Genomic DNA, 24,527 nt, shown 5'->3' on the forward strand with positions numbered 1-24,527 from the left:
CTGATCCTTATCTCGCCCTGCTGAGCTACCGAGCCTCACCTTTAGACTCTGGTTCTTCACCTGCTGAACTCCTAATGGGTTGCAAGTTGCGTACCACGCTACCCTGCTGTGCAAAAGAAAAGCAGAGTAAGGAACTGAGACAGAGACTTCAACTGTTAAAGCTGAAACAGAAATCATACTATGACAAGTCATCCAAAACTCTGAAACCATTGACAAGGGATGATGTTGTCAGGATTGAGGATCCAGATGCATGGAACAGGAAAGCTACAGTTCTTGAGGAAGTAGGACCAAGGTCATACACTGTTAGAATTGAGGAAGGACAGATTCTCAGGAGGAACCGCCGTTCCCTCCTAAAAACACAAGAGACTATCGAAGAGCAAATCGATGACAATGCCGCAACTGAATCTTGTCACTCACCACCAGAACAATCTAACACAAATACACATACAGGCTCTCATGAAAACACATCAGACTTACCTGTGCTGAGGAGATCCACACGTGAAGTAAAAAAGCCTGATAGGCTTAATCTTTGAGTACAAAGAAAACTACATTTAAATGTTTTGACTGTTGAAGATGTTTATGTTGTTATTGATTGATATTGATTGATACTGATTTTGTTTAACCTCAAAGAAAGGGGGATGTAATGATCAGTAACCTGTCATTCTGGAATGGTACACTAGGTGGTGCTGTATGTATATAAGAGTGGGCTACCCACAATGCACTAGGCTACCCACAAGGCAGCAGCCAAGATGGAGGCCTCTACAGATACTGTACCTAGTGCACATGTGCTCAATAAAGTGTCTAGCAAAAGCTAGCTGTTCTTAATAAAAATGACTAGTTATTAATGAACATAACAGTGCACTGGTGCCTAAGGTCCCCAAGGAAGGAAAGGAAGAGTAGACTGTGTATGCCCCTCATTTAACTTCTTGTGGCACTGGTCTGCGGTTGTGAGAGTGAAGGAGTTGGCAGTCAGTGCCATTGCCACCTCCTTCCACATAGCTTGAGAGACATTTTTATTTAAGTTTTAAGGAGCATCTTAAAGGAGGAGAGAGTGGTATAGAGGTTTAGGCAGGAAATTCCAGAGCTTAAGGCCTCGGCAGCTGAAGGCACGGCCACCAATGGTGGAGCGATTAAAATAGGGGATGTGCAAGAGGCCAGAATTGATGTAACGCAGAGATCCCAGAGGGTTTTAGGGCTGGAGGATTTTACAGAGATAGGAAGGGGCAAGGCCATGGAAGCATTTGAAAACAAGGATGAAAATTTTAAAATTGAGACGTTGCTTGACCAGGAGCCAGTGTAGGTAAGTGAGCACAGGGGTGATAGGTGAATGGGACTTGGTGCGAGTTAGGCTAGTGACACATGTGTCATCCAGTGCAGGTAACTGGCAATGAGCTCAGTAATCAAAAACTTTCTTACTAAGCTTTAATAGCCGGCCTCTTGTTGCAATCATGAGCCATTTTTGTCTTTTTAAAGGCATTTCCAAGCACATTAGTCAAATTTTATACAAGAAATGCACTTGAGTTCCATTGGGAGCCATCTCTCCAAATTCTGGTGGGTTCAGCCCTTTAGAAACAGGAGTAGGCCATTTAGCCCATCGAGCCTGTTCCGCCATTCAATGAGATCATGGCTGATCTGTAACTAACTCCAAGGGGGAAAAATTTCAGTTGCTTTGCGCCTCCCGTTAGCGCCCTAAGAGGGTGCTAATGGGGCGCAAAGCAACTAGCGCCCAGGCGCGGCAATGTTTGCGGTGCTCGCGAAATTGACCAGACATTTTGCGGCGGCGCTAAACACTACCGCCACGATCTCCTGCGTCCACAGATTGTGACGTCAGTCGAGTGTGCAATGCCCCGGTAGCACCCTGGACCCGATATTGAGTGGCGCCCCCTGCCTTACCGCCTGCCATTAGCAACGACCGGTTGAGGGGAGCGTTTTGCAGTCAGGAAGGGACTGGGGGAGCGCTATTTATAGGCGACCGCTTCCTGCCTTTTTGTGTTGGCGACATTTTTGCACCACGCATTCTGAGAGAGAGAGAGAGAGAGAGACTTCTGGAGAGATTCAACGCTGTGTGAAGGAGTTTTGGGTACTGAGCAGCACTTTGCATGTTCATTTTGATTTGACCTTCCTTGCATCGATTTAGAAGAGACTATGGGGGCTGCACTCTGAGCTCTTTCCCTGGGCCTCTCCATTGTTCTTTACAGCAGATTTGATGTACAGATCTCTCCAGGCCGAGATTCAAGACTGCAATGAGCAAGGTGTGGATGGAGAGCAAGATCAACCCTCCCTTTTAAGAACTGGCCGGCACTGTAATGATATCAGCAAATAGTGATGGTGTTTGCCTGTTTGATTATGATGCCTTACCAGCATAGTTGCCTGATTGATTACTTATGCCTGACCAGCAGAGGGCATGTGACAGAGACAAGCAGTTTAGTTTCAGTTTCGCTTTTAGATGGATCACTAACATGATGTCTCCTGTAATGCTGTTAAAAAGAGTTGAACAGACTTTAGATTAAAAGACATTCTCTTTCATAAATGTCTCGTCATTGAACCCACATACAAGTCGATACAGGCACCAGTGTGTCTGTGTTCCATTGCTGACTGACATCACATGAGCTTCGCCAACGCTCTGAGGTAGCCACTCGCTCCTCGGCATTAGCGCCTTAAGAGAGGTGTGTAGTGCCTGATTTGGCGCTCCAAACACCTCCAGGGGCGATAGAAGCCAAGTTTACAGTCGAAGGCGACAATTAGCGCCAGGCACTAAACTTTGTGCCCGGCCGATAATTGCACCCCAAACGGGGCGATACCGAATTTCTCCCCCCATATACCTGCCTTTGGCCCATATCCCTTAATACCTTTGGTTAACAAAAAGCTATCAATCTCCGAATTAAAATTAACAATTGATCTAGCATCAATTGCTGTTTGCGGCAGAGAGTTCCAAACCTCTACCACCCTTTGCGTGTAGAAGTATTTCCTAACTTCACTCCTGAATGGCCTAGCTCTGATGTCCCCTAGTCCTAGACTCCCCACCAGCGGAAATAGTTTCTCTCTATCAACCCTATCATTTTCCCTTAATTTCTTGTAAACTTGGATTAAATCTGACCCTTAACCTTCTAAATTCCAGGGAATACAACCCTAGTTTGTGTAATCTCTCCTCGTAATTTAACCCTTGGAGACCAGGTATCATTCTGGTAAACCTACGCCGCACTCCCTCCAAGGCTCATATATCCTTCCTAAGGTGTGGTGCCCAGAATTGCTCAGAGTACTTTAGGGCTTTGTATAACTGTAACATAAGTGGGCACAACTCAGGGACTTTTGTTGGGTAAGGGCATCAAGGAATATGGAGCAATGGTGGCTAAATGGAGTTGAGGTACAGGCATGATCTAATTGAATGGCAGAACGGGCTTGAGGGGCTGAATGGCCTCCTCCTGGTCCTATGTAACTTACCCTGTGGAATTCCCGCAAACTATCAGTTTAAATTGCTTTGAGCCCATCTTATTTAGCAGTTTGTGCTCTGAAACTTTTGGTACGCCTTAATAATGCCAGCTTCAGAGGACTAGGAAAAAACATAGGCCCAGAGCAATTAGGCATTCCTGATTTTACTACATTACGTGGAGAGTAACAAGTGGGTGGGAAATACTACTCCATCATGAACTGCAAGAACTAAGGTCATTTGAACCCCTTAAATGTATTTTAACATTAAAAACAATTCCAGCCTTTGTTAAAAAATATCAAAGCACTTTTCCAGGATTTTGTTATGACCTTTTCAGATCCTCCTGCTTGCATTTTACCACTGCAGTTTGTATTTTGTGACACTGTCTAAATCTTTCCATACTGCACTGAGTTACTGTGTGTCATCAGAGCATATGAGAAAGAGAAAGCAGGTGTTATAGGGTTAGGACATTAAATCATGCTTATCTGGCACGAAGAGAGTGAATTTTGTTCGGAAAAAATATTGTTTTACAGGGAAATAACACAGCCGTATAGATTAGAGTGCAATATATTTCACATCAAAACAGGGCACGAGGCAGCAGTTAAACACTGTTCTTTTAACACTGATTAAATAGTCATTAGGGATTCTGTAGTTGTCATCTTTTGTGCCATTTTAACACTAATGGAATTGTGTACTACATTATTTATAATATACAGAACCATGCTGCTAAACGCTTGTTTACATTCTTTAAAGTCGCTCAGTGTCTGTATCTTTCACTGTTTTTTTGTCAACACCAATCAGGTAAAAAAAAAAATTTCAGATGTGGGCAATGCTGGCCAGACCGCATTTGTCACCCATCTCTAATGGCCCTGGGCCTTTTCCTTGAACTATGGTATTCCTTCTGGTGATGCTGTTAGGTAGGAAATTCTAAATATTGATCTAGCGACAATGAAAGAATGGCAAAAAATGTTCAAATCAGGATGATATGTGATTTGATGAGGAACTTGGAGGTGATGTTTGTTGTGTCGTCAGTAGTAAAACACAGACTGCAGGAGAACGGTACAACAGGTGTTTACTCAACGTGGCTCACTCTGGAACTGATTGTACAGATTACTACTCAGTGCTATACACAGGTGTGGTCACTGCCGGTACTACAGTATACATGAGCTGTAAAAAGTAGTTCCCCCCTTAAAGGTATATACATTACAATTCCTCCCCTTTTAGATTAACAGTACCATAACACTCATTTAACAATTAAATATCAAACTAATTACAACTAACACTTTTAACATACAACGTTAGCTGAAAATAGTCCATTTATATATTCAATCTTTGGGGAGGCTTCCTGATCCTTCCTGGATAGCGCCTTTCCCGAGTGTCTCGCTCTTGGTGCGGAGGCGATTCTGGCACCCTGTCGTCGGTTGGGTCATCAGTTTCCGATGCTACTGTTTCTGGGGTAGATGCGACCTGTACGTCGGGTTCCTCACCAGGTACATATGGGCGAGGCATGGGGTTGAGTTGTTCCTGTGACTCTAGGATCTGGTCAGCATGGCGTCTCACGATGTTCTCCCCAACGTCCACTGTGTACATTAGTGGGCCGTGCCGTGTGCATATCGTTCCTGGCTGCCATTTTTCTGTTCGGTAGTCGCGGGCCAAGTGTGGTTGCCCTACATTGACGCTCCTTGTTGGCTTCTCATGGATATGCTGGAATTGCTTACTCTCAACATCTCTTCGTACGTTTGGCCTGAGCAAATCCAGGCGAGATCTTAACCTTCGGTTAAAGAACATCATGGCCGGGGCCTGGTTGGTGACTGCATGTGTCGCATTCCGGTAGGCGAACAGGAAATTGTCCACCTTATGCTGCAGCGGAATGTTGTCATTGTACATAGCCTTTATTGCCTTCTTAAAGGTTTGTACGAACCTCTCAGCCAATCCATTTGTGGCTGGATGATACGGGGCGGATGTGTAATGCCTTACCCCATTCTTCTGCATAAACCTCCGGAACTCTTCGGACACAAACTGTGGTCCGTTATCGGAGCAAATCTGTTCTGGCAAGCCGTTCCTGGCAAAAATGGTCCGTAGGACTGCAATAGTTTTCTCCGTGGTGGTGGAGGACATTTTGATGACCTCAGGCCATTTCGAGTGCGCATCCACGGCTATTAAAAACATTGAGTCCATGAATGGACCAGCAAAATCAATATGCACCCGTTGCCATGGAGATGAGGGCCACTCCCATGGGTGTAGAGGGGCATGTGGTGGTGCATTTTGGACTTTCTGGCATCCTGAGCAGCTCTTGGTCAGGTCCTCGATTTGTTTATCGATTCCCGGCCACCACACAGAAGCCCTGGCAAGGCTTTTCATTTTTACCCCTCCCAGATGACCCTCATGAAGCTCATTGAGCACTCTATCCCTTAACTTGGGTGGAATTACCACTCGGGATTCACACATCAAGGTCCCCCGGCACACTGACAGCTGTTCTCTTCTTGTCGAGAATGCTGGCAACAGTGAGTCGCCATGTGCTGGCCATCCCTTCCCCGTCAAATCATATACCCGAGACAGTGTCGGGTCATTTCGGGTCTCCTTTTCTATACAAGCGGCAGTTACTGGTAGGTATTCAACTATAGTCGAATGGAATATTTCGACAGGATCCACTGCTGGTGCTTCCTCCGCAGTAGGCAGTGGCAGGCGTGATAGCCCATCAGCATTCCCATGCTGTTTCGTGCCCTTATATTCAATCTCATAGTGGTACGCTCCTAGAAAGCGTGACCATCTTTGTAGTCGTTGCGCAGTCATCACCGGAACGCCCTTCTTCCGATTAAAAATGGAGACAAGAGGCTGGTGGTAAGTCAGCAAGGTGAATTTCTGCCCGTGCAGATAGTGATTGAACTTTTACACTCCCCACACTAGGCTGAGGGCCTCCCTGTCAATCTGGGCGTAGTTACGCTCGGCTGAGGTTAGTGATCGTGACGCAAAGGCTATTGGCCTCTCTGAGCCGTCCGAGAATTTGTGCGACAGCACCGCTCCAATGCCGTGGGGTGACGCATCACACGCCAACCGAATTGGTAGTGCTGGGTTGAAATGGGCCAATACCTCTTTTGATGTGATTAGTGTTTTGCTCTTCTGGAAAGCTCGTTTACATTCGTCACTCCACTTCCATGGCACTTCAGTTTGCAGTAGGGTGTTCAGTGGGTGTAGTATTGTAGACAAATTTGGCAAGAACTTATGGTAGTAGTTTACCAGCCTGAGGAACGACCTCAGTTGTGACACGTTTTCCGGTGCTGGAGCCTTGACTACTGCCTCAATCTTTTCTGGGGACTTATGTAACCCCTCTTTATCGATAACGTGGCCACCATACGAGATCTGTTTTTTAAAAAGCTTGCATTTGTGGCGGTTAGCTCGGAGCCCATATTCCTTCAATCTAGTGAGCACCTGCTCCAGGTTGGCGAGGTGATCACTGTCATTTTCGCCCGTGACCAGGATGTCGTCCAAATAACACTGGGTCCCTGGGATCCTTTGCAGGACTTGTTCCATTGCCCTTTGCCAAATAGCCAGAGCTAATGCTACCCCGAATACCAGCCGGTTGTACTGGTAGAGACCTTTATGGGTGTTGATTGTGAGGTATTTTTTTGATGCTTCTTCTACCTCCATTTGTAGATACGCCTGGGCCAGATCAATCTTAGTGAAGTATTTCCCTCCAGATAGCGAGGCGAAAATATCTTCAATCCGCGGAAGTGGATATTGCACGGTGTGAAGGACTGGGTTCACTGTTACCTTAAAGTCCCCACAGATGCGAACCTTCCTTGGTTCCCCAGGCATGCTGCTCAACGACTTTTTCATCACAGGGACGATGGGTGTAGCCCACTCTCTCCAGGCTACCTTGGACAGCACTCCTGAACGTTCCAAACTCTCCAGCTCTGCTTCGACGGCTGGGCGGATCGCATAAGGTACCGGTTTGGCCTTAAAAAATTTTGGGCATGCGTTTTCTTCGATTTTACTTGTTGCTGTCATGCCTTTTAGTGTTCCGAGTCCTTGCTGGAACACTTCTTGCGCGTCGGTTAGGATCTTTGACAGTCGCCCAGGTGTGACGTCGTCATCCTTTTTGGCAGCCACAGTCAGTGCTTGTATGGAATGCCAATCCAGCTGTATTTTCCGGATCCATTCACGTCCCAGTAATGGTGGTCCTCCATCTTGCAATACATACAGGTCTAGTTTTGGTGTTTCCTTACCGTTATATATAACGGTCACCCTTATTTTTCCTTTGGGGTAGACTTTTTGCCCCGTGTACGTCTTCAAAATAATTTTTGTGTCTCTCAAGGGTATGTGTGAGAATAGCCGCTCGTAGTCCCATAGGTTTATGACTGTTAGGGCTGATCCTGTGTCCAATTCCATTTTTACCTGGACTCCTGCTATCTTGAGAGTGACCCAGATGGTTCGGTGATCCTCCGTTTTGATCACATTATGTAGTTTCAGACAACTCAGTTCCCTGTTTTCGGAGTCAGTATCACTCTTTTGTTCATCTGAACTATTCTCCGTCACCTTATGTACCTTCTTGTACTTTTCTTTTGGAGATTTCTTATGGCTGGTTTTCTTTCCCGACCTGCAGACTCGTGCTATGTGTCCTACTTTTCCACACTGTCTGCACACTTTGTCTTTGAACCAGCAATCATTCTGGTCGTGTGTTGTTCTGCCGCAGCGATAGCACTTCTCTGTTCTGTGTGACATTTCGTTTGTGCCATATTCTTGTGGTCTCTGTTGTATCTCTGCAGCGCCCTGTGCTGCTGCTTCCTATGATACCGCAATGCTGAAAGCCTTGTCCAGCGTAAGGTCCTTTTCAGATAAAAGCCATTTCTGGGTTCCTTCACTTTGAAGCCCACACACAAACTTGTCCCTTAAGGTATCTGCCAGTCCCGTTCCAAACTGGCAGTGTTTCGATAGTTTGCGCAGTTCTGTTAAATATTCAGCATTGCTTTCATCCTTATGCTGGTTCTGTTTGTGAAACTTGAATCTTTCTGCTATCAGCAGCGCTGTGGGGTTTAAATGTTCCTGTAGTATCGTCACTATGTCTCCAAAACTCTTTTCCACTGGCTTCGCTGGGGTTACTAGATTTCGTAATAAGCCATACGTCTTTGCACCCATTAAATTTAACAATACCGGCGCTTTCTTGTCATCTGACACCTCATTTGCCTTGCAGTATACCTCTATTCGTTCGACATATGTAGTCCAATCTTCGACTTCATTGTCAAATGCGGTGATACTGCCACTCTTCAGCATTTTGGGTGTGGTTTACAATGGCTTAAAATGGCGTCTACTGCGCTTTCCTTCCTCCCCCGCTGCTGCCAATGCCGCTCTCGGCGGTCCTCGTGGCAATGGCGGCGCCCTGTAGATTTTGCGCGCTTCTCCTGCGCTGCTGCAAATGCCGCTCTCGGCGGTCCTCGTGGCAATGGCGGCACCTCGCGGGTTTCTGCGCGTCTCTCTCCCTCTCCTCGACGCTGCTCGGCCCCTGAACACCAGCTGCGCCCTGTGCGCTCTGCCCTCTCTCTCTCTCTCTCTCCCGGCGACGCTGCTCGGCCCTTTGCTGTGCCACTCGGTCTGCGCACTACCTGTTGCCAGCCTGTTTCGCTGGACCACCGCGACTGGAAAGCCAAGCCTGGCTCTCAACAGCCTCCCCCGCAATTCTCGAGTCTCTGCTGGATGACTGGGCGGTTGCCCGAGGTCGACGCACCGATCTCTGGCCTTGACCTCCAATCTACTGGTCTCCAGGAACGAATCACTGGGAGGTGATGCAGAGTTGCAGGTAGGATCGAATTTGCCTCATTGCCAATGTTGTGTCCATCAGTAGTAAGACACAGACTGCAGGAGAATGGTACAACAGATGTTTACTCAACATGGCTCACTCTGGAACTGACTGTACAGGTTACTACTCAGTGCTATATACAGGTGTGGTCACTGCCGGTACTACAGTATACATGAACTGTAAAAAGTAGTTCCCCCCTTAAAGGTATATACATTACAATGTTTCTCCTATGAAATTCTCAGTGGTATAGGTCACGGGGCTGAAAGGTACTGTTGACGCAAGCTTGGTTAGTTGTTGCAGTGCATCTTTTAAGTGGTATATACTGTAGCCACAGTGTGCCAATGATGGGGAGGGTGGATGTCAAGCACAGTAGCAGTGGCACCGATTAAGTGAACTGCTCTTTCCTGGATAGCATTAAGCTTCTTGAATGTTGTTGCGACTGCATCCATCCGGGCAAGTGGTGTGTGTTCAATCACATTCCTGACTTAAGTCTTGTAGATGATGGAAATGCTTTGAGGGATCAGAAAGTGTGCCACTCAGCCTCTGCCGTGCTCTTGTAGCCACGGTGTTGAAATGGCTGGTCTGCTTAAATTTTTGTGCAGTGGTGACCTCCAAGATGATGCTGATGGTGCTCTCAGTGATAGTGGGGGGTCTGGCTGATGGTGGGGGACTCGACCGTGGTGGAGGGGCTCAGCGATGATGGGGGTTCTGGATGTGGGTGGGCTATGCGCGATGCTGCGGTGTCTAGGTGATAGTGGGGGACTCGACAAGGGTGGAGGTCAGGGTGATGGCGGGGGTTCTGGCCGCTGGTTGGGGCTCTGGGCAATGGTGGGGGGGCTGGGTGATGGTGCGGGGGGGGGTTCTGGGCAATGTTGGGAGGTCTGGGTGGTGGTGGGGGGCTGGGCGATGGTTGGAGACTCGGCGATGGTCGGGGACTCGGTGATGGTGGGGCACTCGGTGATGGTGGGGCACTCGGTAATGTTGGGGGACTTGGTGATGGTGGAGGATCTCGATGATGATGGGGGTCTGGGCGATGTTGGGGGTCTGGGTGATAGTGGTGGTCTGGGTGATGGGGGGTTTCTGGGTGATGGTGGGTGGTCTGGGTGATGGTGGGGGTCTGGGTGATGCTGGGGTCTGGGTGATGGTGGGATTTCTGGGTGATGGTGGGGAGTCTGGGTAATGGTGGGGGTCTGGGTGATGGTGGGGGTCTGGGTGATGGTGGGGGTCTGGGTGATGGTGGGGGGTCTGGGTGCTGGTGGGGGGTCTGGGTGATGATGGGGGGTCTGGGTGATGGTGGGGGGTCTGGGTGATGGTGGGGGTCTGGGTGATGGTGGGGGTCTGGGTGATGGGGGGTTTCTGGGTGATGGTGGGGTTTCTGGGTGATGGTGGGGTTTCTGGGTGACGGTGGGGGTCTGGGTGATGGTGGGGGTCTGGGTGACGGTGGGGTTTCTGGGCATTGGTGGGGTTTCTGGGTGATGGCGGGGGTCTGGGTGATAGTGGGGGTCTGGGTGATGGTGGGGGTCTGGGTGATGGTGGGGGTCTGGGTGACGGTGGGGTTTCTGGGCATTGGTGGGGTTTCTGGGTGACGGTGGGGGTCTGGGTGACGGTGGGGTTTCTGGGTGATGGTGGGGGTCTGGGTGATAGTGGGGGTCTTGGTGCTGGTGGGGGGTCTGGGTGATGGTGGGGGTCTGGGTGATGGTGGGGGTCTGGGTGATGATGGGGGGCTGGGTGATGGTGGGGGTCTGGGTGCTGGTGGGGTGTCTGGGTGATGGTGGGGGTCTGGGTGCTGGTGGGGGGCCTGGGTGATGGTGGGGGTCTGGGTGATGGTGGGGGTCTGGGTGATGGTGGGGGGTCTGGGTGATGGTGGGGGGTCTGGGTGATGGTGGGGGTCTGGGTGATGGTGGGGGGTCTGGGTGATGGTGGGGGGTCTGGGTGATGGTGGGGGTCTGGGTGATGGTGGGGGGTCTGGGTGATGGTGGGGGGTCTGGGTGCTGGTGAGGGGTCCGGGTGATGTGGGGTTTCTGGGTGATGGTGGGGTTTCTGGGTGATGATGGGGGGTCTGGGTGCTGGTGGGTGGTCTGGGTGCTGGTGGGGGGTCTGGGTGATGGGGGGTTTCTGGGTGATGGTGGGGTTTCTGGGTGATGGTGGGGTTTCTGGGTGATGATGGGGGGTCTGGGTGAGAGTGGGGGGTCTGGGTGCTGGTGGGGGGTCTGGGTGATGGTGGGGGTCTGGGTGATGGTGGGGGTCTGGGTGATGGTGGGGGGTCTGGGTGATGGTGGGGGGTCTGGGTGATGGTGGGGGTCTGGGTGATGGTGGGGTTTCTGGGTGATGATGGGGGGTCTGGGTGAGAGTGGGGGCTCTGGGTGCTGGTGGGGGGTCTGGGTGATGGTGGGGGTCTGGGTGATGGTGGGGGGTCTGGGTGCTGGTGGGGGGTCTGGGTGATGGTGGGGGTCTGGGTGATGGTGGGGGTCTGGGTGATGGTGGGGGGTCTGGGTGATGGTGGGGGGTCTGGGTGATGGTGGGGGTCTGGGTGATGGTGGGGTTTCTGGGTGATGATGGGGGGTCTGGGTGAGAGTGGGGGGTCTGGGTGATGGTGGGGGTCTGGGTGATGGTGGGGGTCTGGGTGCTGGTGGGGGGTCTGGGTGATGGTGGGGGTCTGGGTGATGATGGGGGGGTCTGGGTGATGGTGGGGGTCTGGGTGATGATGGGGGGTCTGGGTGATGGTGGGGGCCTGGGTGCTGGTGGGGGGTCTGGGTGATGATGGGGGGCTGGGTGATGGTGGAGGTCTGTGTGCTGGTGGGGGGTTTGGGTGCTGGTGGGGGGTCTGGGTGATGATGGGGGTTTGGGTGATGGTGGGGGTCTGGGTGCTGGTGGGGGGGTCTGGGTGATGGTGGGTGTCTGGGTGCTGGTGGGGGGTCTGGGTGATGGTGGGGGCTCTGGGTGCTGGTGGGGGGGCCTGGGTGCTGGTGGGGGGTCTGGGTGCTGGTGGGGGGTCTGGGTGATGGTGGGGGGTCTGGGTGATGGTGGGGGGTCTGGGTGATGGTGGGGGTCTGGGAGCTGGTGGGGGGTCTGGGTGATGGTGGGGGGTCTGGGTGATGGTAGGGGTCTGGGTGACGGTGGGGGTCTGGGCAGTGGTGGGAGTCTGGTTGATGGTGGGGGTTTGGGTAATGGTGGGGGTCTGGGTGATGGTGGGGGTCTGGGTGGTGGTGGGGATCTGGGCAATGGTGGGAGTCTGGGCGGTGGTGGGAGTCTGTGTGATGGTGGGGGTCTGGGCGATGGTGGTGGGTTTAGTGATGGTGGGGTCTGGGTGATGGTGGGGGTTTGGGTAACGGTGGGGGTCTGGGTGATGGTGGGGGTCTGGGTGGTGGTGGGGGTCTGGGCGATGGTTGGGTTTTGGGTGTTGGTGGGGGTCTGGGTGATGGTGGGGGTCTGGGTGATGGTGGGGGTCTGGGCAGTGGTGGGAGTCTGGGTGATGGTGGGGGTCTGGATGGTGGTGGGGGTCTGGGCGATGGTGGGAGTCTGGGCAGTGGTGGGAGTCTGTGTGATGGTGGGGTTCTGGGTGGTGGTGGGGGGTTTAGTGATGGTGGGGTCTGGGCAATGGTGGGGTTTTGGGTGTTGGTGGGGGTGTCTGGGTGATGGTGGGGGGTCTGGCCGATGGTGAGGGTCTCAATGATCGAGGGGGTTTCTGGTGATGTTGGTGCTCTTAAACGTCACGGGTAGGTGGCTGGGCTTTCTCCTATTAGAGGCGGTTAATATCTGGCACTTACCTGGCAAAATGTTCTTTTCCCTTCTCTGTCCTCTGCTGATTTATTGCTTCCCTGGCTAAGTGGCCATTCTTTGTGTGTGATCCCAGACAATGAGGTCTAGATTTCTGCTTGTACAGATTTGGAGTGCGTCTTTAAAGTATGAGACTTCCACCTGGCACACAGATTTACCCTTGACCACAGCCGATCATCCACCAGGGAGTCTGGAAGGAATGGAGGCATAGTTAAGCAATGATAGGCCTTGGGGCTGTCATTGAGGGTTTACATAATGTTTCAGAACTGTTTAAATCTCCCCTCTGGCCTGTGTCACTGATCAATTGGCTAGGCTTTCTGTTGGTTAAAAATACAAAACCCCTCCTCCGTCGCTATAACAACTGTGGGCGCCGGAGTCCAACAGGTGTTCCTGGCATCCAGCCTTATGATGACACAAATGACGGGAAATGCAGTGCAGGACGTATTTCCCTCCTTTGCTCCTTCCTTCACATATGCTGAAAAATTGGTGGAGGAAAGGCAAGAATTCCCAGCCAGAATGTCAGCAGGCGATGTTGTCTTCACTTGATGGCCACACATTTGCATTTTCCAGCCAATTGCAGTACCCCTACTGCAACCAAAGTTGGCTAACTCAGCATGTCCTAGGATTGACCTGGGACCTTCTGGTCTTTGTAGCTCAATTACATTCAAAGTCTGCCAACCAGTCAGTTGTTATTAAAACCACAGAACCATAGAAATTTCAGCACACACGGAAGACATTTGGCGCTCATGCCCAGCTCCACATCAAAGTCATCGGCCTGGAAATTTGGCCATGCAGTGCCCTTCTGACACTAAACGGCTTCTTAACTCCAATACGGTGGGCAGAAGCGCATGCTCATTAGGAGCCGGAAGTGTGCCACCTGTCTTATTGGTAAAGTCCAAAAAAGTCAACGTGCAGTACCCATGCCTGAAACGGAAGTTAGTCCCTTTGCATATGCAAAGAAGGGGTCTAATGTATGTTTGAGACCCCCTTTGCTGCACTCAGGAAAGTTAGATCCACATGTGGACTAGCAGGCAGTCCTTAAAGCAACCTTCTCCCAGTCACCGCTAGCACCTCCCACCCACTGCTGCACCTAACCTGATCCCCCCACCTCCAATACGCATCGCCCCCTTTCTTGGTCCCCCCACTTCCTTTTAACCACTTACCTGAGGGCCATTGCTAGCATCTCAGCAGCCCGATCTTCAGTGCCACTTTGTCGGCGAGCTGCCTGTTAATGTCCACAGCACACCGGCTTGATGATAATGAGGACCGAGGCCTAATATCAGGTATGCCTTGAGCCTCACCATTTAGGCACAGAGATTGTTCCCTGAGCCCCCCACATGCCCCAAAATGGGCGTGTTCAAATTTCTAGGCCATCTACTCTAATCCCAATTTCCTGCCCTTTCTCTGTACTCTTTAATATTTCATAATTGTGAACATTTCTTTTAAATTGCCCGCTTAACTTTCTTTCCTTCCTTAGTGAATATAGCCCTAGTTTTCAAGTTTTCCATCATAACTTAATCTCTCACCCCTGGTATTATCCCAGGAAACCCATGCTGTACCTTTTTCCTTGCACTAATATCCTTTGTATAGTGGGTTACACAAAGCTTCATACAGTGCTCCAATTGTAGCCTCACCTGTGTCTTCTACAGATTCACTAGCACCTCCTTACTTTAATATTCAGTGGCATGTGCATAAAACCCAGAATCCCATTTACCTTTAGTATGACTTTATCCACCAGCAGTCCTGTGTTTATTGTTCTGTGTATCAGCATTCTTTAAACTCTCTGTTCCTCCATTTCATTGAGAATTTTACCATGTAGGGTATATTGCCATTCTTATGTACCTGACTGATTTAGAAATGTAACCAATTAAAATGAAAGCAAATCATTGCAATAAAATGTAAATTATGTTTGAGAGTAAGAACCTGGTTATAGAAGTGCGTGTCCCCTGTGGCCATCCCCCTCTCAAACACATATACCACTTTGGATACTGATTGGGGGGATGGCTTACCAGGGGAAGGCAGCAGCAGCCAACTTCCTGGCACCAGGGTTGGTTCTTCTGCACAGGACGGGAGTAAAAAGAGTGGGAGAGCTATAGTGATAGGGGATTCTATTGTAAGGGGAATAGATAGGCATTTCTGCGGCCGCAAACGAGACTCCAGGATGGTGTGTTGCCTCCCTGGTGTAAGAGTCAAGGATGTCTCAGAGCGGCTGCAGAACATTTTGGAAGGGGAGGGTGAACAGCCAGTTGTCGTGGTGCATATAGGTACCAACGATATAGGTAAAAACCAGAATGAGGTCCTAAAAGCTGAATATAGAGAGTTAGGAGGTAAATTTAAAAATAGGACCTCAAAGGTAGTAATCTCAGGATTGCTACCAGTGCCACGTGCTAGTCAGAGTAGAAATAGAAGGATATTTCAGATGAATACATGGCTAGAGGAATGGTGCAAGGGGGAGGGATTCAAATTCCTGGGATATTGGAACTGGTTCTGGGGGAGGTGGGACCAGTACAAAGCGGATGGTTTGCACCTGGGCAGGGCCGGGATTGATGTCCTAGGGGGAGTGTTTGCTAGTGCTCTGGGGGAGGGTTTAGACTAAAATGGCAGGGGGTTGGGAACCTGAGCGGGGAGACAGAGGAAAGGGAAACAGGATAAAAGCAAAACACAGGAAGGAGAAAAACAAAAGTGGCAGACAGAGAAATCAAGGGTTTAAATCAAACATGGCCACAGTATACAATAATTCTAAAAGATATAAGAGCTTTAAAAAAACAAGCCTGAAGGCTTTCTGTCTTAATGCGAGGAGCATTCGTAATAAGGTGGATGAATTAGCTACACAAATAGAATTAAACGAATATGATATGATTGGGATTACGGAAACATGGCTCCAGGGTGGCCAAGGCTGGGAACTCAACATCCAGGGGTATTCAATATTCAGGGAAGATAGGCAAAAAGGAAAAGGAGGTGGGGTAGCATTGCTGGTTAAAGAGGGGATTAACACAATTGTAAGGAAGGATATTAGCTCTGATGATGTGGAATCTGTATGGGTAGAACTGAGAAATACCAAGGGGCTGAAAACATTAGTGGGAGTGGTATATAGACCTCCAAACAGTAGTGCGGAGGTCGGGGATGGCATTAAAAGGGAAATTAGAGAAGCGTGCAATAAGGGCACAGCAGTTATCATGGGTGACTTTAAGCTACATATAGATTGGGCTAACCAAATTAGCAACAATACTGTGGAGGAGGAATTCCTGGAGTGTATACGGGATGGGTTCCTGGACCAATATGTCGAGGAACCAACTAGAGATCAGGCCATCTTAGACTGGGTATTATGTAATGAGAAAGCATTAATTAGCAATCTTGTTGTGCGAGGCCCCTTGGGTCGGAGCGATCATAATATGATAGAATTCTTCATTAAGATGGAGAGTGAAGTAGTTGACTCAGAGACTAGGGTCCTGAATTTAAATAAAGGAAACTACGATGGTATGAGGCACGAGTTGGGTATTATTGATTGGGGAATGTCACTCAAATGGTTGACGGTGGATAGGCAATGGCAAACATTCAAAGATCGCATGGATGAACTACAGAATTTGTTCATCCCAGTTTGGCATAAAAATAAAACAAAAAAGGTGACTCAACTGTGGCTAACAAGGGAAATTTGGGATAGCATTAGATCCAAGGAGAGGACATATAAATTGGCCAGAAAAAGCAGTAAACCTGAGGATTGGGAGCAGTTTAGGATTCAACAAAGGAGGACAAAGGGATTAATTAAGAGGGGGAAAATAAAGTATGAGAGTAAGCTTTCAAGGAACATAAAAACTGACTGTAAAATCTTTTATAGATATGTGAAGAGAAAAAGATTGGTGAAGTCAAGCGTAGGTCCCTTGCAGTCAGAATCAGGGGAATTTATAATGGGGAACAAAGAAATGGCAGACCAATTAAATACACACTTTGGTTCTGTCTTCACAAAGGAGGACACAAATAACCTCCCAGAGATGTCGGGGAACATAGGTTCTAATGAAAGGGAGGAACTGATAGAAATCAGTATTTGTAGGGAAATGGTGTTAGAGAAATTGACGGGATTGAAGGCCGATAAATCCCCAGGGCCTGATAATCTACATCCTAGGGTACTTAAGGAAGTGGCCCTAGAAATAGTAGATGCATTGCTGGTCATCTTCCAAAATTCGATAGACTCTGGAACAGTACCCATGGATTGGCGGGTAACTAATGTTACCCCACTTTTTAAAAAAGGTGGTAGAGAGAAAACGGGGAATTACAGACCGTAAGCCTGACATCAGTAGTGGGGAAAATGCTAGAGTCCATTATAAAAGATGTAATAGCAGAGCACTTGGAAAACAGTGACAGGATCGGACAAAGTCAACATGGATTTACAAAAGGTAAATCGTGCTTGACTAATCTACTGGAATTTTTTGAGGATGTAACTGGTAAAATAGATAAGGGAGAACCAGTGGATGTGGTGTATTTGGACTTTCAGAAGGCTTTCGATAAGGTCCCGTATAAGAGATTAGCATGTAAAGTTAAGGCACATGGGATTGGGGGCAAGGTACTAACTTGGATAAAGAGCTGGTTGGCAGACAGAAAGCAAAGAGTTGGAATAAACGGGTCCTTTTCTGAGTGGCAGGCAGTGACTAGTTTCTCCTTCACCAGTCTCCTCATTCCATGCTTGGCTCAGAGGTGGAGATTAGTGACCTAATCTCATTCCTCTACCAATACCTCTCTATAAATAATAAATGAGATGCACACGATAGCAAGCCACAAAAATTAACCCTCCAATTTTTCCTTCTGCACCAGAGGGAAACCTTCATACAGCAGCATCTCACTATTTGGGGGTTGCAGGGGAAATTCTTATTCTGCCACTTGTAATTTAACTTGCTTGAACTCCCAAACTGCTGCACCAATGTGCCATCCCCCTTAATCTGTTTCTTATATAGCCTCCTTTGTGAATGTTATGCTCATTCAGGCAAGTGGTGTCAATGCCAGGAAATGAACACATTCCATTTGGGCAGCCAGTGTCAGCATCAAATGCTCCCAATTTGTGTATTTCACATATATATGCAGAGTAACACTCCCTCTACACAGCCCCAGTAATGTGTTTCATTCCCTATCTCAGAAGAGTGCTCCCTACTGCACCCATGTGTCATATTTTAACTTCCACAACCTCTGAGTGACAATGCCAATTTAGTGCTAATTTGTGCCAAATTTGGAGCACTTTCTGCTGTGGGACATGCCTACTAGGAACTGAAATTTAATGAGGAAGATATTCTAGGCTCACATATGACGAATGACCACCTGGGCAAGGACCTCGGGCAAGGAATTAGCACTTGCAAGGAGAAGAGGAAAGAAAATTGTAGGGGAAAAGATCACTGAAACACAGTTTACTTGTGGCTGGTGTTTTGTTGAGTGGTATTGAGAGTGGTTTTGTGGACAATTGTTAAATCCAGAAATAATGATTAGCTCTGACATTTCCCAACATTTGTTCCTCACTTAATGCTAGAACACACTGCCTGATGCCTACCACTCACAAAATCAAGCACTTATCTTTACAATGAGTTCCATCATTTTTCAAGACCATGAAAACGGAGGCAGCCATTATACTGACAAACTTCACTGTTTTTTCTTTATCCATGCTTAGAAAAATCTAAAATAAGGATTCGGCAATGTTTTTACCTCTCCTCACTTCCTGAAGGTGATAACTTGTGCTGGGTATGATCCCAAAAGCTAGTACCGCACACAAGTCCCTACATTTCCTTTATATGTGTATGTAGAAACAGGCCATTTGACTGTAGAGAGCATCAAAGCTGAGCCTGAACCTGTCCTCACCTGATGGCCTCAATATGAACTTCTCAGCAAAACTCAATGGATGCCACTAATCACTATGCTGAATGTAGATGTCCGTTACGAAACTTACAAGGAAATTCTGAGATTTAAGATATCAGCTGCTGGAAAGTGTTACCCGGAGGCCAGTTATGAGAATATCAGGGCAAAATTGGGTCGCGCCCCCATTGGGGCGCTAACTTCACCGGGGTGCTACTTTTAGCGCCCTGAAAAAGTTAGCGGCCCCGCACCTGAAATTCACTGGTAGCGCCCCAAGAGGGAGAGCGCCCCTGTTGTAGGAGGGACCGCCTCCTGTGAGAAAAGTATGGAGGATCTCTTTGGGATCCAGGTGACTCCAAAGTGACACGTCTGGTTCTGAACCAGATCATCTCTATGTGGTAGACTCAGTAATCTGATCACTGAACCAGGCAGGTCTGCAGTACTCCAGAACACTGCCGATGATTGGCCAGAGGGCCTGGCTTAATAAGAGAAAATGTGTAGGGGGTGGCATGTGCCCAGTCAGCTCTGCCCCTGACTGTCTCTGAGCGGTTCGAATCGCTCCCACACCCCTGGGTTCTAGACACCGGACTTAGGTACAGGCGGCGATACAGAAATAGAGTAGACAACTGGCTTGGTGCAAGAAAACCGTATTTTTATTAAAGGCACAATAAAATCACAACACTGAAAATTACTAGAATAGTTACAGGCATATAAAAGTACACTTATTTGGGAATGGGGAACACATGGCACATCGAGGGAACAAACACATTAAAAATCCCCCTACCCTTGTACCACCCCCAATACCTAACTAGATTGAGCTACGAGGGGCCAGGGATTTATGCTCACCAATGGGGTTCCTTTTTACAGTTTGAAACCTGTCGATTAAGCCAGTTGCGGTTATGGGGTTCGCTCTTTGTGTCCTTTGGGGCCTGCCGCCGTCACGTGGTCCCAGGGCATGGCGGTGGCATCGTCTGAGTAAAGTACCCTCTTTTCCTCCGTTAGAGATAGGGAGTAAAGTCTTTGTTGGGTACTTTACCTCGCAGAATGGTTGTTCTTCTGGTGGTGGTCTGGTTGTCGAAGGTTTTGTTACGGTTGGGGTTCGGTTGGCAGTCTATGGTGTTGGCTGGAGTCTGTTACCGCGGTGCTCGTGGTCATCAACTGCTCCTTCTACCCATGCTTCGAATACCAGTTTATACCTGGACCGGGGTGTGCTCGCTCGTCCCCAACGCTTCTTTACGCTGCCCTTCTCTGCTTATCGGCCTTGCCATTCATCTCATCTTTCCTGAGCACTTGCGGCCCTGTGTGTCTTGTGTGCATTGAGTCGGGTCCCATTCTCCTTCCCGTGTTTGGCCCCCGGTGTTGTAATGGTCATCCCCGGTGTAAGATTCGCAAAATTCCCACATTCCCCCGAGGTTATTAATAAAAGGGACCCTGCATGGACAATTTAAAAAGGCTGCCCAAAAGATGGTGTCTGCACCTCATGACCGAAAGCCTGTAAGATTTTTAAAAGCTTGGACTCTGCAGCACAGAGCAGGCAGTTTCGGGAAATCGAAACTTAAAATGCATTTCTGTGAAAAGGACTTTGTGTTTGAAAAGACGGACAGTTAGGCAAACACTGAATATGCATTTCGTCAGATTGGAACAGATCAACTCCGTTAGGCCTAAGCATAAAGCCATTAGTTTGTCCGCATAAATAATCAGAAACAGCTTGAGGAAGCCACCAAGGCTGGACAGGCCGATTAAAATGCATTAACGACAATACAGCTCGGACATCAGGCCATCAGGTGCGATAAACGGCCATCTAAAGCCAGTTAGTTTAAATTGGTATAATCATTTAAAACAGCCCGCCAAAAGTTAAACAATGGACTGACCAGATTTGGCGCGCAGATTAAGGGCCATCGAAAGGAGTATAACGGTAGGCCCTCAGTGGCAATCGCTCTCTTCTCTTTACTCTGACCTCTTGTCTGGTCTTGGGAGCTGCCACCCGCGCTCATGCCCTGGCCTCGTGGCGGGTTCTCTTCTCGCTCTCCGCTTTGTTTTAACAACCAAGGACATCCATACCAAGCGCGGAGAGGGGAACGAGACCCGAGTCCAAAGTCACCCAGGACACATGGGCCACGAAAGAGGGCAGATGAAATGAGGTGAGACGAAACGAGGTGAAACAAAACAAGACGAAGAACAAGGTAGAGACCTGACAAGAGCAGAGAAGGGCAGCAAAAGACGCATTGATAAAGACCGAGCGCCTAGTTATAAGCTGGCGCTTGGGGACGAATTTAGATGAATATGTCGGCGTTCTAAGAATGGGTAGAAAAATCTAAGCAGTGAAAACGGCCAACCGTCCCATAAACGCGATGTTACCGCTGATGACCACCCGAGGGAGAAGAAGAAGAGAACCCATCACGACGAGACGATGACGGTAGCTGAGGAGAGGAAAGGTGTGCCGCAGCAACAGCTCCAGCACCGCACCCTGAGATGGAGTACCCCAAAGGACAGGAGGCCAAACCTCAAAACTCACAACTGTTAAAGCAACAGGCTTTGGATTGGTGAGCATGAATTCTTGGCCCCTCATAGCTTAATCTAGTTAGGTATAGGGGGTGGGATAAGGATAAGGGGTTTGTTAAAATAGTCATTTTTCCCTCGATGTGCCGTGCGTTCCCCATTCCCTGTATAAGTATAGTTATTTTGTTTATGCCTGTAATTGTTTACCAGTAATTTCACATAAGACTGTGATTGTTTTCTGTTTAATAAAATCTTGGTTTTTCTTACACCAAACCACTGTCTACTCGATTTTTCTGTATCGCCGCCTGCACCTAATCCGGTGTCTAGAACCCAGGGGTGTGGGAGCAATTTGAACTGCTCACAAGCAGTCAGGGGCATAACTGACTGGGCGCACGCACCACCCGCCACCCCCTACAGAAAATGGTGACCGCGGCAGGACACCGGCAGCAGGGTTGCGATAAAGTAGACAATGGTTCGGATGAGCAAACCATGATGGAGGAAAGGATTTCTGATTATGTGTTTAGCAAGGTGAATATCACAAAGACCTGGATCACCACTCTGTTAAGGGTTGGGCGTCCGGTAGATACAGCAGCTAAGTGGACAGAGGGAAAGGAACACCATAAGTCTTTAGAAAAGGCAGTATGGCTGATAAGTTTCAAAAAGCAGGTCCAGCTTTTGGACAGGCTCGTTGCAGCACAGGCAGCCGAGTTAAAGGAGTCAGCCCTGGAGATCCAGGATAAGGCTCTATCAGGGGAGAAGTTATTGGTAGCAATGCAAACCCTGAATCAGGAGAGTGTGTATTTAATGGGAGAACATAAGGAATACCTACAGTGCCAAGTCACCGAAGCCAAGGGAAATGAGTTCAGGTTGCGGGAAAAGAATGCCCACTTGGCAAGGCAAGTGAGGGAAAAAGAAGAGAAAGTACAGGAAGTAAAGGCAGCTTACAAGCTAGTGAGCGAACGGGGGTTTGAGGAGGCAGACCACTGCCCCTGCAAAGAGCGGATAGAAAATCTGAGCCTGGCCCTCAGGAAAGCAAAAGGCATGGTATGCCTTATAAGCCCGAAGGCAGGTCAGGTGGATTTTATGGGATACGAGGGGAGGACAGTTCCAACGTCACTGGTAGTGCCCAGGGACGACCCGGCTGAGGGACAGGAGGTCTCACGACCACCACCCATAGCGCCAAGCTTCAGCGACGTCTGGCAGCAGGGGCGGGTGGAGCCAGAGGTGGGAGCGGAGGTGGAGCAACCCCCGCCAGAGAAGTCGGAGCCGGGACCGATGTGCCCAGCACGGCATCGGAGGTTCGGCCCACCCGTCAATGGCGACGAGGAGGGACCCCTCTAAAACCAGTTCGTATTACCCTACAGCACCCAACAGCTTAGGGCTATGGTGAACCATATCCCAAAGCTCTCCGAAAAGGGAGACGCCTCGATCCACTTCAGGGACATAGAGCAGGCAGCCAGCGTCAACGACTGCGATGGTGCTGAGCAGGGCAAGATGCTGCTATTCTCCCTGGAGAGTACATAAGAACATAAGAAATAGGAGCAGGAGTAGGCCAATCGGCCCCTCAAGCCATTCAATAAGATCATGGCTGATCTGATCCTAACCGCCAATCCACTATCACAGAACCATCTCCTGAATCTAACAGAATTAGACACACGAAATAGGAGCAGGATCAGGCTACACAGCCCCTGGGCCCGCTCCGCTACCCACAGGGCCATGACCGATCCGAACCTAGACTCATGTCCAAATTCCTGCCCGCTCCCCGTAAACCTTAATTCCCTTTACTTCTAGGAAACTGCCTGTTTCTGTTTTAAATTTATGTAATGATGTAGCTTCTACAGCTTTTTGGGGCAGCATATTCCATGGACCTACCACCCTCTGAGTGAAGTAGTTCCTCCTCATCTCAGTTTTGAAAGAGCAGCCCCTTATTCTAAGACTATGCCCCCTAGTTCTAGTTTCACCCATCATCGGGAACACCTTCCCCGCATCCACCCGATCCAACCCCTTCACAATCTTATATGTTTCAATAAGATCCCCTCTCATTCTTCTGAACTCCAATGAGTAGAGTCCCAATCTACTCAACCTCTCCTCATATGTCCATCCCCTCATCCCCGGGATTAACCGAGTGAACCTTCTTTGTACTGACTCGAGAGCAAGTATGTCCTTTCTTAAGTATGGACGCCAAAACTGTACGCAGTATTCCAGGTGCGGTCTCACCAATACCTTGTACAACTGAAGCAATACCTCCCTATTTTTATATTCTATCCCCCTAGCAATGAAAGCCAACATTCCATTGGCCTTCTTAATCACTTGCTGCACCTGCATACTAACCTTTTGAGTTTCGTGCACCAGGACCCCCAGATCCCTTTGTACTTCAGTACTTTCCAGTTTCTTGCCATTAAGATAATAACTTGCTCTATGATTTTTCCTGCCAAAGTGCATAACCTCACACTTTCCAGTATTGTATTCCATCTGCCAAATCTCTGCCCACTTACTTAGCCTGTCGATGTCCCCTTGCAGGTTTATTATGTCCTCCTCACTCACTACTTTCCCTCCCATCTTAGTATCATCTGCAAACTTTGATATGTTACACTCGGTCCCCTCCTCCAAATCGTTAATATAGATTGTAAAGAGTTGGGGACCCAGCACTGACCCCTGCGGAACACCACTAGTTACTGATTGCCAGTCTGAGAATGAACCATTTATCCCAACTCTCTGCCTTCTGTTAGATAGCCAATCCTCTATCCATGCCAGAATATTACCCCCAATCCTGTGATTTTTTATCTTAAGCAATAATCTTTTGTGTGGCACCTTGTCAAATGCCTTTTAGAAGTCTAAATACACTACGTCCACTGGTTCCCCTTTATCCACCCTATACGTTACTTCCTCAAAGAACTCCAGCAAATTTGTCAAACATGACTTCCCCTTCATAAAACCATGCTGACTTTGTCCTATTAAATTATGATTATCCAAATGTCCTGTTACTGTCTCCTTAATAATGGACTCCAAAATTTTACCTACCACAAATGTTAGGCTAACCGGTCTATAGTTTCCAGCCTTCTGTCTACTGCCCTTTTGGGTGAAACTAGATGGGTGAAACTAGATGGGTGAAACTAGAACTAGGGGGCATAGTCTTAGAATAAGGGGCTGCTCTTTCAAAACTGAGATGAGGAGGAACTACTTCACTCAGAGGGTGGTAGG

At 48.7% G+C, this 24,527-nt stretch overlaps 1 pseudogene; it reads left to right on the forward strand.

Moving 5' to 3' along the window:
- The window catches only part of LOC147119964 (uncharacterized), a 1,277,156-nt pseudogene that overhangs the window by 491,799 nt on the left and 760,830 nt on the right, over positions 1-24,527 (forward strand).

The sequence above is a fragment of the Somniosus microcephalus genome, chromosome 4, assembly GCF_052327205.1.
Source record: "Somniosus microcephalus isolate GS21.2 chromosome 4, FLI_Smic_1.0, whole genome shotgun sequence".
In the NCBI taxonomy this organism is placed as follows: Eukaryota; Metazoa; Chordata; class Chondrichthyes; order Squaliformes; family Somniosidae; genus Somniosus; species Somniosus microcephalus.